The sequence below is a fragment of the Plectropomus leopardus genome, chromosome 11 (assembly GCF_026936395.1).
Source record: "Plectropomus leopardus strain MGB_pleo_1.0 chromosome 11, ASM2693639v1, whole genome shotgun sequence".
Classification (NCBI taxonomy): domain Eukaryota; kingdom Metazoa; phylum Chordata; class Actinopteri; order Perciformes; family Serranidae; genus Plectropomus; species Plectropomus leopardus.
In genome coordinates, this window is record NC_142186.1 from 14,339,802 (window position 1) to 14,353,304 (window position 13,503).

The 13,503-nt window shown below is 37.7% G+C and overlaps 2 long non-coding RNA genes across 2 annotated transcripts in view; both read left to right on the plus strand.

Moving 5' to 3' along the window:
• LOC148188218 (uncharacterized) overlaps window positions 1–10,232 on the plus strand; it is a 161,305-nt gene extending 151,073 nt beyond the window's left edge. The window contains exon 4 of the long non-coding RNA XR_015777881.1: window positions 9,760–10,232. This is a non-coding gene — a long non-coding RNA (uncharacterized LOC148188218). The remainder of the gene's footprint in view (window positions 1–9,759) is intronic.
• Window positions 10,233–10,698: 466 nt separating this feature from the next.
• LOC121945168 (uncharacterized) lies at window positions 10,699–12,759 on the plus strand. Its single transcript, XR_006105948.2, has 4 exons — window positions 10,699–10,977; window positions 11,698–11,789; window positions 11,990–12,192; window positions 12,312–12,759. It is a non-coding gene; the product is annotated as an uncharacterized LOC121945168 (long non-coding RNA).
• Window positions 12,760–13,503: the final 744 nt, after the last annotated feature.

The following is a 13,503-nucleotide window of genomic DNA, read 5'->3' on the forward strand; positions in this document are numbered from 1 at the left end:
CCCTGCTGGTATTTTTAGCTATTGAAACATCTTGTTTTTTTTTCCTCCAAACTGATTTTGCCTGATAGTTACTGAGGGTGGTGCTTTTCTTGTATCGTCTCCAATCTCCTCTCACATAGGGTGCAGTACTGAACACTTTCTTCTGCAAAGAGCTAGGTGTTTTATTTCTTGCCTTGTCTTGTCTGTAATACTTTGTTATAGATTGTTTGTTTCCGCCATTTTCTCTTCTCTTCTCTTCTCTTCTCTTCTCTTCTCTTCTCTTCTCTTCTCTTCTCTTCTCTTCTCTTCTCTTCTCTTCTCTTCTCTTCTCTTCTCTTCTCTTCTCTTCTCTAATCTTCTATTCTATTCTATTCTATTCTATAGTAGTACAAAAGAAAATGTGTACCACATACTCTTACAGTTACATACACAGTGAACCAATTCAGCCTCCACCCCTTAACAGTTATTTTAACTCTTTGGACAGTTTTTACAACAGAACCAGTCTTTGAGACAGACTGATGTTAGAAGTTGTAATGAATTTCATGCTTTCTTTTGTCACTTTTCTCTGCTCTGTTGTGCTGTGTTGATTTCTTGGTGTTGTTTGTTCTATTTTAAGCTGTTCTGTTCCTTTTCCTGTTGTTTTTGTAATCCATTCTACCTAGTTTCCTATGTCTCTCCACCATGGAGTAAGGTGTGTACTGGTGAGCAGCGCTACGGTGGAGGATGTTTGGAAGGCTGTCGGGGAACAGGTAGAATACGATAATTTGTCTTATGCGTCGAGGAAGAAAAAAGCTGTGGAGGTGTTTCTGTAGAAGCAAAGTTTGGTAAGCACACTGATCGCGAGTGGTATCTGGGTGAACGGGTTTATGCTAGCCGTGAGGCCACTGTCAGCTCCAGCTGCGAGGGTTGTTGGTTTCGACGTGCCCCCGTTTATTTAAGACGACGCTCTGGGGGCTTGGAATAAGACGGGGGGGAGTTTGAGTCCCTGAGCCAGTGGTGGGATGCAGGCACGTCCCAGATAAGGCTGTTCTGTCAGCAGTATACTGCCTTTTCCACAGCTGAGGCCAGGAGGGCCCTTGAGACTCCGGAGCAGAGTATTAGGCAGGTGGAGGTTGAGTTGGTGGGGAGTGATAGTGCGGGGCTCCAGGAGAATTTGTCAGAGGTGCGCAGGATGGCTCTGCAGACCGCACTGAGCTCCCTGAGACTGTTCAAGGGGTTTTACTGGGAGGTGCTGGGGGTTCTGCCTGACTCTGTGAGAAACTGTGCAGTGATGCCAAGGGGGGAGGAGGTGCCGGAGTTTCCTGTTCTGCAGGTGTCAGCAGAGAAGGGAGGCTGGCAGGAGGAGGGAGGCCTGCTGTGCTTCACCACTCCTTGTTTGGGGCAGTTTGGCCAGGCCAGTAGCAGGGACTTGTACACGGGTGTGTGTGAAGGTCAGGAACATCAGGTCATTGCAGGGCATCAGTCAGGATCAGTGGAAAGGGTTGCAGGGCGAGGACACGACTGTGAGGTTCAGGTGGAGGGTCTTTTACAAGCAGCCACATCCTAAGATGTCAGGGGACCTGCAGTGGAGGATCCTACCCTTTTTGCGGAGTGTCTGAAACCGTTAGCCATGTTTTTGTACACTGTCAGAGTCGCTGGTGTGCTGTGATTTCTCAAGGGTTTGTGTGTGAAGCTTGGGGAGACCCTCTGTATGGAGAGCTTCATCTTGGGCCCGGTGTACTCTGTGTTTTTGTGTTGGTCTGGCAAAGCTGGCTATCTGGCTCAGCCGCAGAAATAAGATGAGGGGCGTGGGTCCTACAGACCCGGTAGCTATTTTGAAGGGAATGATCTCTGCGCCCCTCAGGGTGGAGTTTATGTACTTTTCTATGAAACATGATGTTGATGCTTTTGTTAATGTGTGGGGGCTAGGAAACACACTCTGTTCTGTGGTAAAGAGGGGCTGACTATATGTATATGAGTGTTAACTGTGTTGCTGGTTGCTGTTGTGTTGTTTTAAGGGTTTAGTGTGTGCGTGTGTGTGCTTGTCTGTGTGTGCATTTGTACGTGTGTGTGTGCTTGTGTGTGTGTCAGTGTGTGGTGAGTGGAGGTTTTAATGAAGTTAATCAGCAAGGCACTTTTTCTGTTGGTGTTATTTTATTAAGAACATTAAAAGTCTCTTCTCTTCTCTCTATTCTGCTCTATTCTGACCTTCTTGTTATTGTCTGCATTTTTTAGTATCTCGGTATCAGGTGCAGTGAGTGACAGTTATTGGTCTGGTGTCAGTGGCTCAGGCGTTACCTCTCTTTAAGGCTGATCTCATTTCCCACACACTTCCTCTGTGGGGTTAACGGCTGGCAGGCTCATACACATCCTGGCTGAGGTACATGCTTGTAGGAGGGAGAACAGAATAGGAGCCATTGCTGTCATGGGAGCTACCAACTGGATGAGAGCATGTGTATAGTGGCATTTCATAGCGTAATGTCCAATTAAGCCCATTGATTGAAGAGATAAGTAACAGGTGTCATAAACCATTATGCAGCTATGATGATCATAATTCTTCTTTAATTGTCCCCCTAAAACCTGTCATTTTTCATTCTTGCTTACAGTACGTATGTGTCTGAGCACTAGTTGAGCCAGAGAAGTGCAGGTTTCATCATTTTTGCATCTTAAAAATGGGAGTTTTTATTTAACTTTGCAAACAAGCATTTTACACATCTCAGGAGAAGAACCGGTGCTGCAGACTTTTTGGGAAAAAAAATGCATTAAGGGGTTAGTTATTTGTGGAGTAGTAAAATTGATGTCATTAATCAAATGACTCCCTCTAGAAATTTGGAAAATAAGAACCAGAAAGCCTTATTTTTGCCTGCACTGTCTAATGACTTCTGAGGCCCCATCCTAACTTTTCAGGCCATTTGAAATTAGCCTATTGTTGTGTGTTGTTTTGTATAGCAGACAGGCTGTAGCTAAGATGGAAAAGACAGGGAGAAAATTGATGGTGAAGAGCAGATGGATGATGGTCCACCAAGAGTGAAAGTTAAACACTAGTGGTGGTAATTTTTAGGGGGTAAAAAATCACCTGTTACATCGTAAAAAATAGAATGAGGTCTTAAAATGTCTATGTCCTTACATAAACTCTGCCTAGAAATTTAATCCATAGGTTACTGAAGTAAAATGTGATTTCTAGAAAACAGGACTATTCCATATAAGGTTCATACTTTCTTCTTTTGTAGCAGAAGAAAAGTTGTACAAAATACATTAGTATTCTACAGTATAACTCATAGTTTGCCCTACTTTTGGTTTGTTATCAAGCACTATACGTAGCGCATATGTTTACTATTCAGTGGAACTGAGTATTTTACCTCACATGTACTACTTAACTAAATATCATTAATAAATCAGAAGCAGGAAAACCCAGAAGTCTTCTTTACAACAAGGTCTTTTTTCACATACTCTTGCTATTGAACATGACTTCTCTATTCCTTCACAAGAAAAAAAATACTACTTTTTTTTTAAAAAGAAAAAGCTCATTCTGTGTTTCAAGCACAATTCATGATCCAGATACTAGTTTTAAGGGATAAAACCAGATGTTGGACAGAGCTGATGGCTGCGGTGTTATGCTCTTTTTCCTCTTACGAAATCTGTCTCTCAATGTGTGATAGAATGACTGTGACGCCAGGCTAAACTGACAGAACATATGACAAACTGGCCGAAAAAAATAATAAAATCACTTCGCATGGCATTTAGAGCCATGCCTTTTAATGACAGTGAAATCAACTGAATCACAAATGATTTATTACACACTGTATTTACTAAAATTCAACTTCATACTTAACACATCCAAGTAAAATCATTTTGCCTTCCATTCAATTCAGTACCATCCAATATGTGCAGGATCATTTTAACTGACTTTTAATCAATCCAGTGTTTGATTCAGACATTTATGTTCACTTGTGAGGGCTCTTAAAGGAAAAGTCAGCTCAGACCTCTTCCTGTTTAGTGTTTACTTGTGAGACTTAAAAGTTATATATCATCAGCATGCTGTACGGTGCCATATACCATTTGCACTATAATGGTATGTCCCAATGTCTTTGATTTTCCTGTCTGGCAGACTGACTGGGGGCCCTGAGCAGAGGGAAAGGAAGTGTGATAAACTGCCCATGGAAAATATAGGGGGCCCATGTCTGACCACTGTAGCTGGGGTTAGTAACCACAGACAAAGATGCAGGGAGGCAGATGGGGAGGCTTCAAAACTGTTCACTGCAGGGGTGTAACAGGGCAAACCCGGCTCTGGTATTTTGTATTCTCTACATTATGTTTTCTTGTCCAAAGAAAAAAGTATTTTCTTCCATGATAATTACATATGACTTTAACACTACATATGATTTTAACACTTAAACATGTTAATTAGACAGCAAGCAGCCACTTTGGCTACAACAGAATTTTCTCAAAAACTATCAAATAGGGAAATTAATGGTTCCCAGAAGATGAAGCCTCTTGACATGGTGATCCCCTGACTTTTTTTTAATCTCCAGTAGAGCCAACAGTAGGTCAGAGTTTTCACTTATCCAGGGAAATATTCCAACATTTACAATGTTGATGGGTATGAAAATGTGCAAGGACATTCATGGTGCCTAGATGATTTCAGGATGATGATACAATGACACAGTGATGCCATGACATTTCCTGCAGTGCCCCTAAGTGGTTGATATTTGTAGTTTTTGGTAAGATGCCCTTACAACTATTTGACTGATCTCATGTAATGAAGTACAAACTTTTATAACCAAAATATTACCTCCATCAGCCTCAGCTACACTTTCGTCTCAGTGCTAACAAGCTTGTGTCAGCATGCTAACATGATACAATAGGATGTGTATATGGTAAACACCAGCATTTTAGTAATGCCATTATCAATGTGACAGCATGCTGATGTTTGCATTCAGCTGATTTATGACACATAATGTAAATAACTTGCAAAGAAAGTAGTTTAGTCATGATTATATGTGGTGCTTATTATAAGAAAATGAATAAGTTCTGTATGGACTGTAAAGTCAAAAAAGGAAACCACATAATTGTTGGTGGTATCTAAGATAGGCTTACACCTATCATTACTGTTAAAGTAGGTTCCAATCATTACAGCTCAAACAGGAATTGCAAAGACAAAGATTGTTAAGTACGTGAGCTCTAAACATTTTGTAAATCAAGGCTTTTTACTTACTGATTTTAAATACCATTGTATTAATGATGCAACGTTCACTTTACATCTCGAGTCACCACCATCATTACCAAAACACTCTGCAGCAAGCCACTCAACTCTTTGCTTCTTGTGGGCACAGGTGCGGAGGATGTGGGAAAACAATACTTTGTGTGTCTACACTGCTGGTAGATTTTCATTTGACAAGTGTTGTCCCATGTTCTCATGAGTCTGTTGAGGAGCAATTAAAATTATTTTTCCTCTTATATTACATATAGATTTTTCGCAGACCAATACAACATTCATTAATTATCTATGTTGTGATGATAAAAGGGAAACGCTGTACATACAGTTTTTGTCATATGAGAGCACTACATCTGGAAATATTTCTCCACAGAGCTTTACATATTGCATGAGTACATGTCCATAATGTTGTCTTTGTTCTCCTGCGACCAAATTGGGATCATTACTTCTTAACAGATCGAATGCCTGACATGAATATGTTTTTGTACCAGACGCTAGGGTTGTCATAAGCTGTTTAACACTGTGATTCTCAGATGCATATGTTGTTCGGGCTGCATGTTCTCACATGTATATACATAAAAAGCATTTGGAGACATAATGTCCCATAAAGAGGAGCTTGTTCAGTATGTGGAACTAAAATGTGGACAGCACATGAATAACTCCTTCTCATACCTCAGTGAACATTAACAAGAATAGGCTTTTTCAGATCTTTCATACACACTTATAGTAGGTCTAAAACGCATGGCGGTCCTGAATATGCAGATCATGAATATGTCATTATTACAGAGCTTGATATGAATTCAAATCGTCTTGAGAAACATAGATGAAACTTTCCAGCAACAGATGCCATGATTCTCACCATAAAATACATACAAAACAACATCAGTGTATGATTATTTTCTAACTTATTCGCAGCCACTGATACTCTGTAAAAAGTAACACTTGCAAACCCTTGGTAATTGCACATCCTAAATCTTTAGTTTCGACTCCAGAGCCACCAGATGTTGCATATATATTTAAAGTTAAGTTCACTATGTGACAAATTTGCATAATTTAACAGTTTCTTCTAACTCAAGCTCTTTTCGTCTTTATCTTTATTATTCTTCTCCACTTCCACGCAAGTGCCATTGCTGGTGTGCATCACAGAGGTAGCACAAATACAAAGAAAAATAACATGTAAATGTAACAAATTTTTGTAAAAGACAAAAGAATAAGAGTAGTAGAAGCAGTAGCAGAAACCTAACTGTTAAATTTTACTCACAATCAGAATTAGAATGTTTATGTGAACAACCACACTCAGACGATCTGATGGCCGTCTTTAACCCCTGCACTGTTGCTCTTGGACTGAAAGCAAATCAGACAACAAACTTTGCTTGTAGGGGATCTGCGGTTTAGGATCTGTTTTTTCGATGGTTCCCCATGCTGCGTGGTACATGGTACAAATAACAATTAGTGCACAATTGCACTTAAGACCATTATCTGTAGACAGAAATTCTTGAAGGAAATGACGTTTGCTATTCTGGGAAACTCATCATGGGAGTATTGCTCAGCATGTTAGAGAGTGTGAGTTAAACCCTGAGTCTGAATATGAGTGTCTATGCGAAATAAAAATGGCCTCATAAATCACCACTCTAATACTATATCATTAAAAGGGAACTGACATATAAATCACTACAAGTCTATATTATCCCCACGGGGTATGTGTGCTTTGCACTGTCAGGCTGTCTGTCTTCCAACATGTCAGTCAGGCAGACTTCACGCCTGGATCACTGTTATTATGACAATCATAACATTTACCAGGGTATGGTATTTTAGGCACTATTATGAAATATCCAAAATTGAAAGCCAGTGTCTTGTCAGAGAGTCTGGATGTCTGGATGTGCACTATGATTTTAGACTTTAAGATACAAGGAACAACTGACAATATTGTTTTTTTGTCTCAATTACAAATCCCATGTAAAGTGTAACTGGAACTAAATACAAATAATAACCTAGACACACCACGTAGTTAAAGACTTACATATTTGGCACATTTCTCAATGTCAGTATTGAGAATGTCAAGAAGTTTTATTTGATAGAGTAAGACCATCCTCGCCCAAAAACATCTGTATAGGTTGTCTGTGCATGCACCTTATGACGACCCTTATTTACATTTATTGTGGCAGCCTCTAGTCGCAGTAGTTATTATTATGTGAGCAAAGGAAAAATTCATACTTATTAGCTAATTTATAACATTCATGACAACTGATCAGGGGTGAATTTTTATATAACTCAACCCTTTTACATTTTTATAAAGGCTTAAAGTTACGCATATTTAAAGGCGTGGCAGCTTGAGTCACTGCCATTGCTACAGTCTGTTGAGTCACTTCTGACTACAAAAAAACAGATTCTAAAATGCTGAGCTCAAGGCTTCAGGACAGCAGTCCACAAACCAATGACTGATGTCACAACAGCCATGTCCATTACTTTATACAGTCTGAAAGATCAATGACGCAATATACTCAACTAACCTCATGTGGGCTGTGTAAGGTAAACTAACTTGTGTACATAACTTAAATTATGTAACAATAATACATGTTTTAACACAAACCACAAGCTTTTCCTAAACCTAACCAGGAACTTCTAGTGCTGAACTGTGACCGTTTCACAGCGTAAATCACTTTTTTAAACGGTGACACACCTGTAGGTGCACCTGTTGCTGGCACTCTCCAACTATCTATAACTGACCAGCAAGTTTGAAAAAGAAAAAAAAAACATCTTAAAAGTCACCAGGTCTAGCGAGAAAGTCACTGAGTGTGTTGTGTATCAATGCACAAATACCCACTGTTGAAATCCATGCATTTGTTGAAACCGTACTTAACAACTGTGGTGGCTCATACAGAGTCAAGCAGACCTATGTCCACTGTGTAACTGTGCCTTATAACATAATTGTACCGCTGGCAGCACACCTCCGCTATTTAAATCAATGAACTACTTTATAACCACAGTGGTTGTTTCAGTGCATGTCCAATCTGGAAAAAAAATACAGTCACTACTATTTCATTGGTGCATTTTTCAGAAGCAAATTTAGTGAGTGGCCCAAGGCAAATGCTGTCTTACTTTACTTTTCACCCTTTCTCTCAGTGGAAATGTTGGTCTTGCCAGTGATAGAATAGAAGTAGTACTCAAAACTTTTTCTGAAGTGAAAATATAAATTGTAAAATTTTTAACACCGCAAAATCAGTTCAACAGTCAATATTTTACTTGAAGTGACGAGTAAAAGAGAGGCATGATCAGCAAAATATACTTACATTTCCTTACCTTTTCATTTTTTATATAATGCTGGATCATTAAATGAATAATTATATTATTCATATTAATACATATTGTACATATTAATATTTAATTTGCAAGGTAACTTAAACAGCAACATGTCTCTGTCAGGTGAATGTAGTAGGCTACAGTATTTTTCTGTGAAACAAAAGCACACAATAAGTATGCTGTTGAGTTGCTTACTCACGGGCCCTTTTGTTTGTTATTTAGCTGTACAAATTAGAATAGCAACATAATTTGACATTTTTTATGTGTAACAACAATATGAATCTGTTGCTCAGGACTCAGTTGCTTTTTTGAGTGGTTCTCAAAAAAACCATAAGCCAAGCCATCAGCCCATTCCAAAAAGTAATTGCATATAATGTCATAAAAAGGCATAACATAATATGTAAACAGTCATAGTATAGTATGTCAACAAATGTCATAATATCATATGTCATATAATATGGAAAAAAGTCATTGTATAGTATGTCATGAAAATGTAGTTTATAGCCCACACTTTAGTATTTCGCGAAAATGTATGTAAAAACTCACAATATAGTATGTCATAAAAATATCATTAAAACATAGTATTTCATGAAGATGTTATTTTAAAATCCATGAATATAAGTCATAAAAATGTCGTAGGTTAGGATTTTATATGTAATAAAAATGTCATAGTATAGTTTGCCATGAAAAAAAAAAGTAATGATTTAGTACATTATAAAATTGTTCTTGATTAGTTATAGTTTAGGTTTACCATTAAAATGAAAACAAAAGTCACTGTATAGCATGTCCTAAAAATATCATAGGTCATAAAAATGTCATCAAAATATCGTAGTACAGAATGTCATCAAACTCTAGTAATAAAAGTCATAGTATAGTAGGTCATAAAACCTCATAGCATAGTTTGTCATGAAAATTTTATTGAATCATGGTATCGTATTTAATCAAAAAGTTCTTTAAGTAGTCATTGTTAAGTATCTTACAAATATAATTTTTTAAAAAGTCATTGCATAGTAGTCATTAAAATTTCATTAAAAAAAACATTATACAAGAATTTGTCATAAAAATGTCATAGTATAGTTTCTTATGAAAATTAAAAGCATATAGGGCCATAAAAAATGTCAAATAATAGTCAATATCAGCATCAGTATGTCATAAAAATATCACATAAAGGTAATGGTATAGTATGTTATAATAAATGTCATTATATAATATGTGATTGTTATGGTTGTCAGGTGACTACCTGTTTTGTCATGTTTGTTGAAGTGCAGTTTTCTCTGTCAATGTAGGGAGGGGTCTTCCCCGAGCCTCCACCTCTGGATCATCCATCTGTGTTTGCGCCCTTGCCTTTCCAGTCTCCTTCTGATTGCTCCCCTTTCTGCATGGGTTTCGGCTACCAGTCAGGGGCCACTCGGATCCATCATAGCATTCATAAAAGTCACTTGAAAGGCTGGTTGGGGGCTGAGATGTGAGCAGTCTGCCCATGTGCCTCTCTTTATCCGGGACTCTAAAAATGGGAGTTCCCACCCAAAAACCCTCACTTTAGGGGAGCTGTCATGTTGTCCATCTTTATATACAGTCTATGGTAGACACTGACACATTCAGAAAACATTCTCAATTCTGTATTGATTCTAGCTCCATGTAAAGTGAATAAACATAATATTTTCACAGGTAACACTCCTTTTGTCTACCTTAATGACACAATTTACACATTTGTACTACCTCTGACTTATTAAATCTGAGTTTTACTGAGTGAAATGTAATGCAGAATTTTGCAGCAGACTTCAGTGATGATTTACTGAAGTCAAGATTTGATTCGATTCACGATACTAGTTTCACGATATTAGTTTTACGATATGATTTTCTCACAATTTTATTTCTTTTTAAATGCAAAATGAGTTTACAGAAAAAATATGAAATATGCATTTCTCTCTTCTTTTCTATATCAAATTAAAGTAGACATATTATGCTTTCACTGCTTTCTCAACCTATTAATCCTGTTACAATGTTGGATGTTGAAGTTAAATAATAACAAACAGTCAGATACTGAAATAAGCATATGTGGGAGAAAGCCCTGTGGGCAGTTTTGGCTGCCTGTGAACACTAGCCTTTTGTTTGGCTTTTTCTAAACACCACTCAGTCTCTCGTCACTCTGAGAAGGATGTCTCTATATGGGCACACTGCTCCATGCTAAGGCCGCTCCCTCTCCTCCCCTCCTCCCTCTGCGCGAGTGCTCTCCCCCTCCCTTCCCCACTGGTCTGCCTGAGTCTCTCAGCTGAGAGGAGTTTCTGGGAAGTTAACTTTGTTCAGCATCCCCACAGAGGCAAGCACTGGACAGAATTGGATGGACTTTGTTTTCAAGCCAGCAAAAGCCAAATAAGGCAGTGTACGTTTGTTCACGCCACTTCACAGAGTGCTGTTTACTAATCAAGTCAAAGTACGAAGCTGGCTACGGATGGTGCCGTTCCATCAATACAAGGTTGTGTGGGGGACTCGAAGCACAAGCCGTAAGTAACATCATATCAGTGTTTTGTCTGGGTTTATTTTGTGTTGACAGTTGGTGAAAAAGGGGACGTGAATACAGTGTCGGAACAAGCAGTGTACATGTACACATTGTTAAAGTTTACAGTAGAGCTAATGTCTATTAGCACATAACAATACAGTCGAAAAAAGTTTTTCAAAATCGAATTACCATAGTTACCAGATAATACAGTTGTGGATTCACTTCCACATTATTATACAAGCATGGAACGTGAAGCTTAAGATGTGTAATGAAATATTTTTTTTCACTAATGTCTCCTAAAAAATGCAGCGTTGTTTTCTCAGCAGCTGAGCTTATGTGATCATTCCTCAAACTTACCTGACTGCATTCATATTACACGATATTCAGTGTAGTCTGTGCTATTTCTGTGCTAACTTTCAAACCGAAAACAGTAGAGTACAGTGAGGAGGGAAAGGTAAAGTGTAATACTTGAAATATTCCAGTGTTATCATTGATATTTCAGGTAGGAATGAAATGATTTAAAACAAAATTAGCTTTTACTTTTTTTGAAAAGTCCTGCTAAAATACACTGCAAGTAATGAAGCAGAAAAATAACATATATGTGGTTTAGCTTTTTCTTTACCAGTAAAAACATTTTCATGTGGACCACAGTGTTTTTTAAAGCATACACACTATTATGTTAGTAACTAAAATTACTGTTATAATTGTGTTTTTCCAATTACAGTATATCACAACATATGCCTTCAACTGCAAAGCTTCCTGAAAAAGAAGAGACAATGCGTTGCAAATCCTGTGGAAAGGAAGCAAAAAAATTCAGTAAGTAATAAACACAGCTTTTATTTTAAATGTTCAGGTATAGAGATACAAAAAAAACCCATTATATTTATTTATTATTTTGTGGAACATTATAAAAAAAATAAATAATATAATTTCTGTCATTCAGCATTGTAGTACTGTTCTAATAAATAAAAGTAAAACAAAAAAAAGAAAAGAAACACTGTAAACATGTTTTTCAGAGTGTGTCAGTGACCTGATGGGGCCTCTGAGGAGGTGTTGGAGGAGCCCTGCAGATACACAGATGAGCTCAAACAAATCCCCATCCCAGAAAACCTCTGTGCCCAGTTCCAGAGACCGTCAAAGGAAAAGGTCATTACGAAAAAAGACAACGTATCTGGCATACAACGCAAGACAGGATGACGATTCTCATACGTCTTCCCAGGTATCCCTAACACCAGCTAACAAAGCTGCAGCATGCAAGATATCTGTAACATCTGAAAGAGAGAGAGGACATCATCATTACACAAAATAATTAGTGTCTTTCTTTTTTCTGTTCTACAGATTTCGCTGAATCCAGTGTGGAAATTCACAGATGAAGACAAGTATGACCTGTGAACCGTGTTAGGGGTTTGCAGTAAAAGTAGCCTGTTTGAGTAGTACTTTACATTTAAGCAGTAATTGGGTTATATAATTATATAACAGATTTGTGATAATGTAACTGCAGTTACTACGTGCAGCTACTATGTGCACTAACATTCACCACCTGATAGAAAGTGCTGATATTTTCTCATTCAGCATTTTTCAAACCTTCGAAATTTTTAACACCTTTTGGACTTCTGCAGTTTTTTGGGTGAAAATAATGCAAAAGTAGTGTTATGCATTACTCTGTACAGGAAGTAATATTGTAAAGAAACTTCCCTTTAAATTGACAGTTACTAGTGTTATGTACTGCATAATATTTTGGAAGTTAGTTGCTCAACGCTGCTTGTTAAAGTTCCAAAGAACACAACTAACATTTGTTTGTATTTTTTCTTTTCCAATGTTTTTAATGAAACAGCGCAGATAATACTTTAGATAGTACTTTTGGGAAAAAACAAATACATGTTCTCTGATCTACCAGCTATTAATGTCCTCTTAAAATGAATATAATTTGTAAGGGGTTTACAGTATTCAAAAAGAATTTCAGAATACTATCTGTTGTAGATATTAGCCCTAATTAATTCCCCAAAAATAACATTGCCAACTTTGATAAATGATTATATTCCACAAAGACAGTGTGGGGAAGGTAATACTGTCTTAACAACAAACATTTTCAAGTAAAAAGTAATCTACTGCAGTTTATATAACAGAGTTGTTATTCTAAAGTGACAATATTCCAAACCAAGAGTCTGTCAAATGACACTTTCCTCTGGAAATGTAGCTTACACATTCTTACAAAGCAGTCTACTGCATGATAATCAGCAAAAATACATCTTATAGTTGTTTGTCAACAGCAGAGGAAACAATTTATGAGCAACTTTGCCTTTGGTATTTCTTTTCTATTTCACTGGGCATCTTAGCATATTTTCCACGTGCATTTAGTAACAAGGGAGTGTATTAGAAACTAAGTAAAAGCAAGTGAGTAAAAGAAAAAATCCACCATATGGTTCAACAGTAACTCTGATAACTGTTTACTCACAATGCAAAGACCGTTTGCAGTCTCTGTTACTGCGGAGATTCGCGTTGTAAACATTTGTTATCTGGACCGGATTCA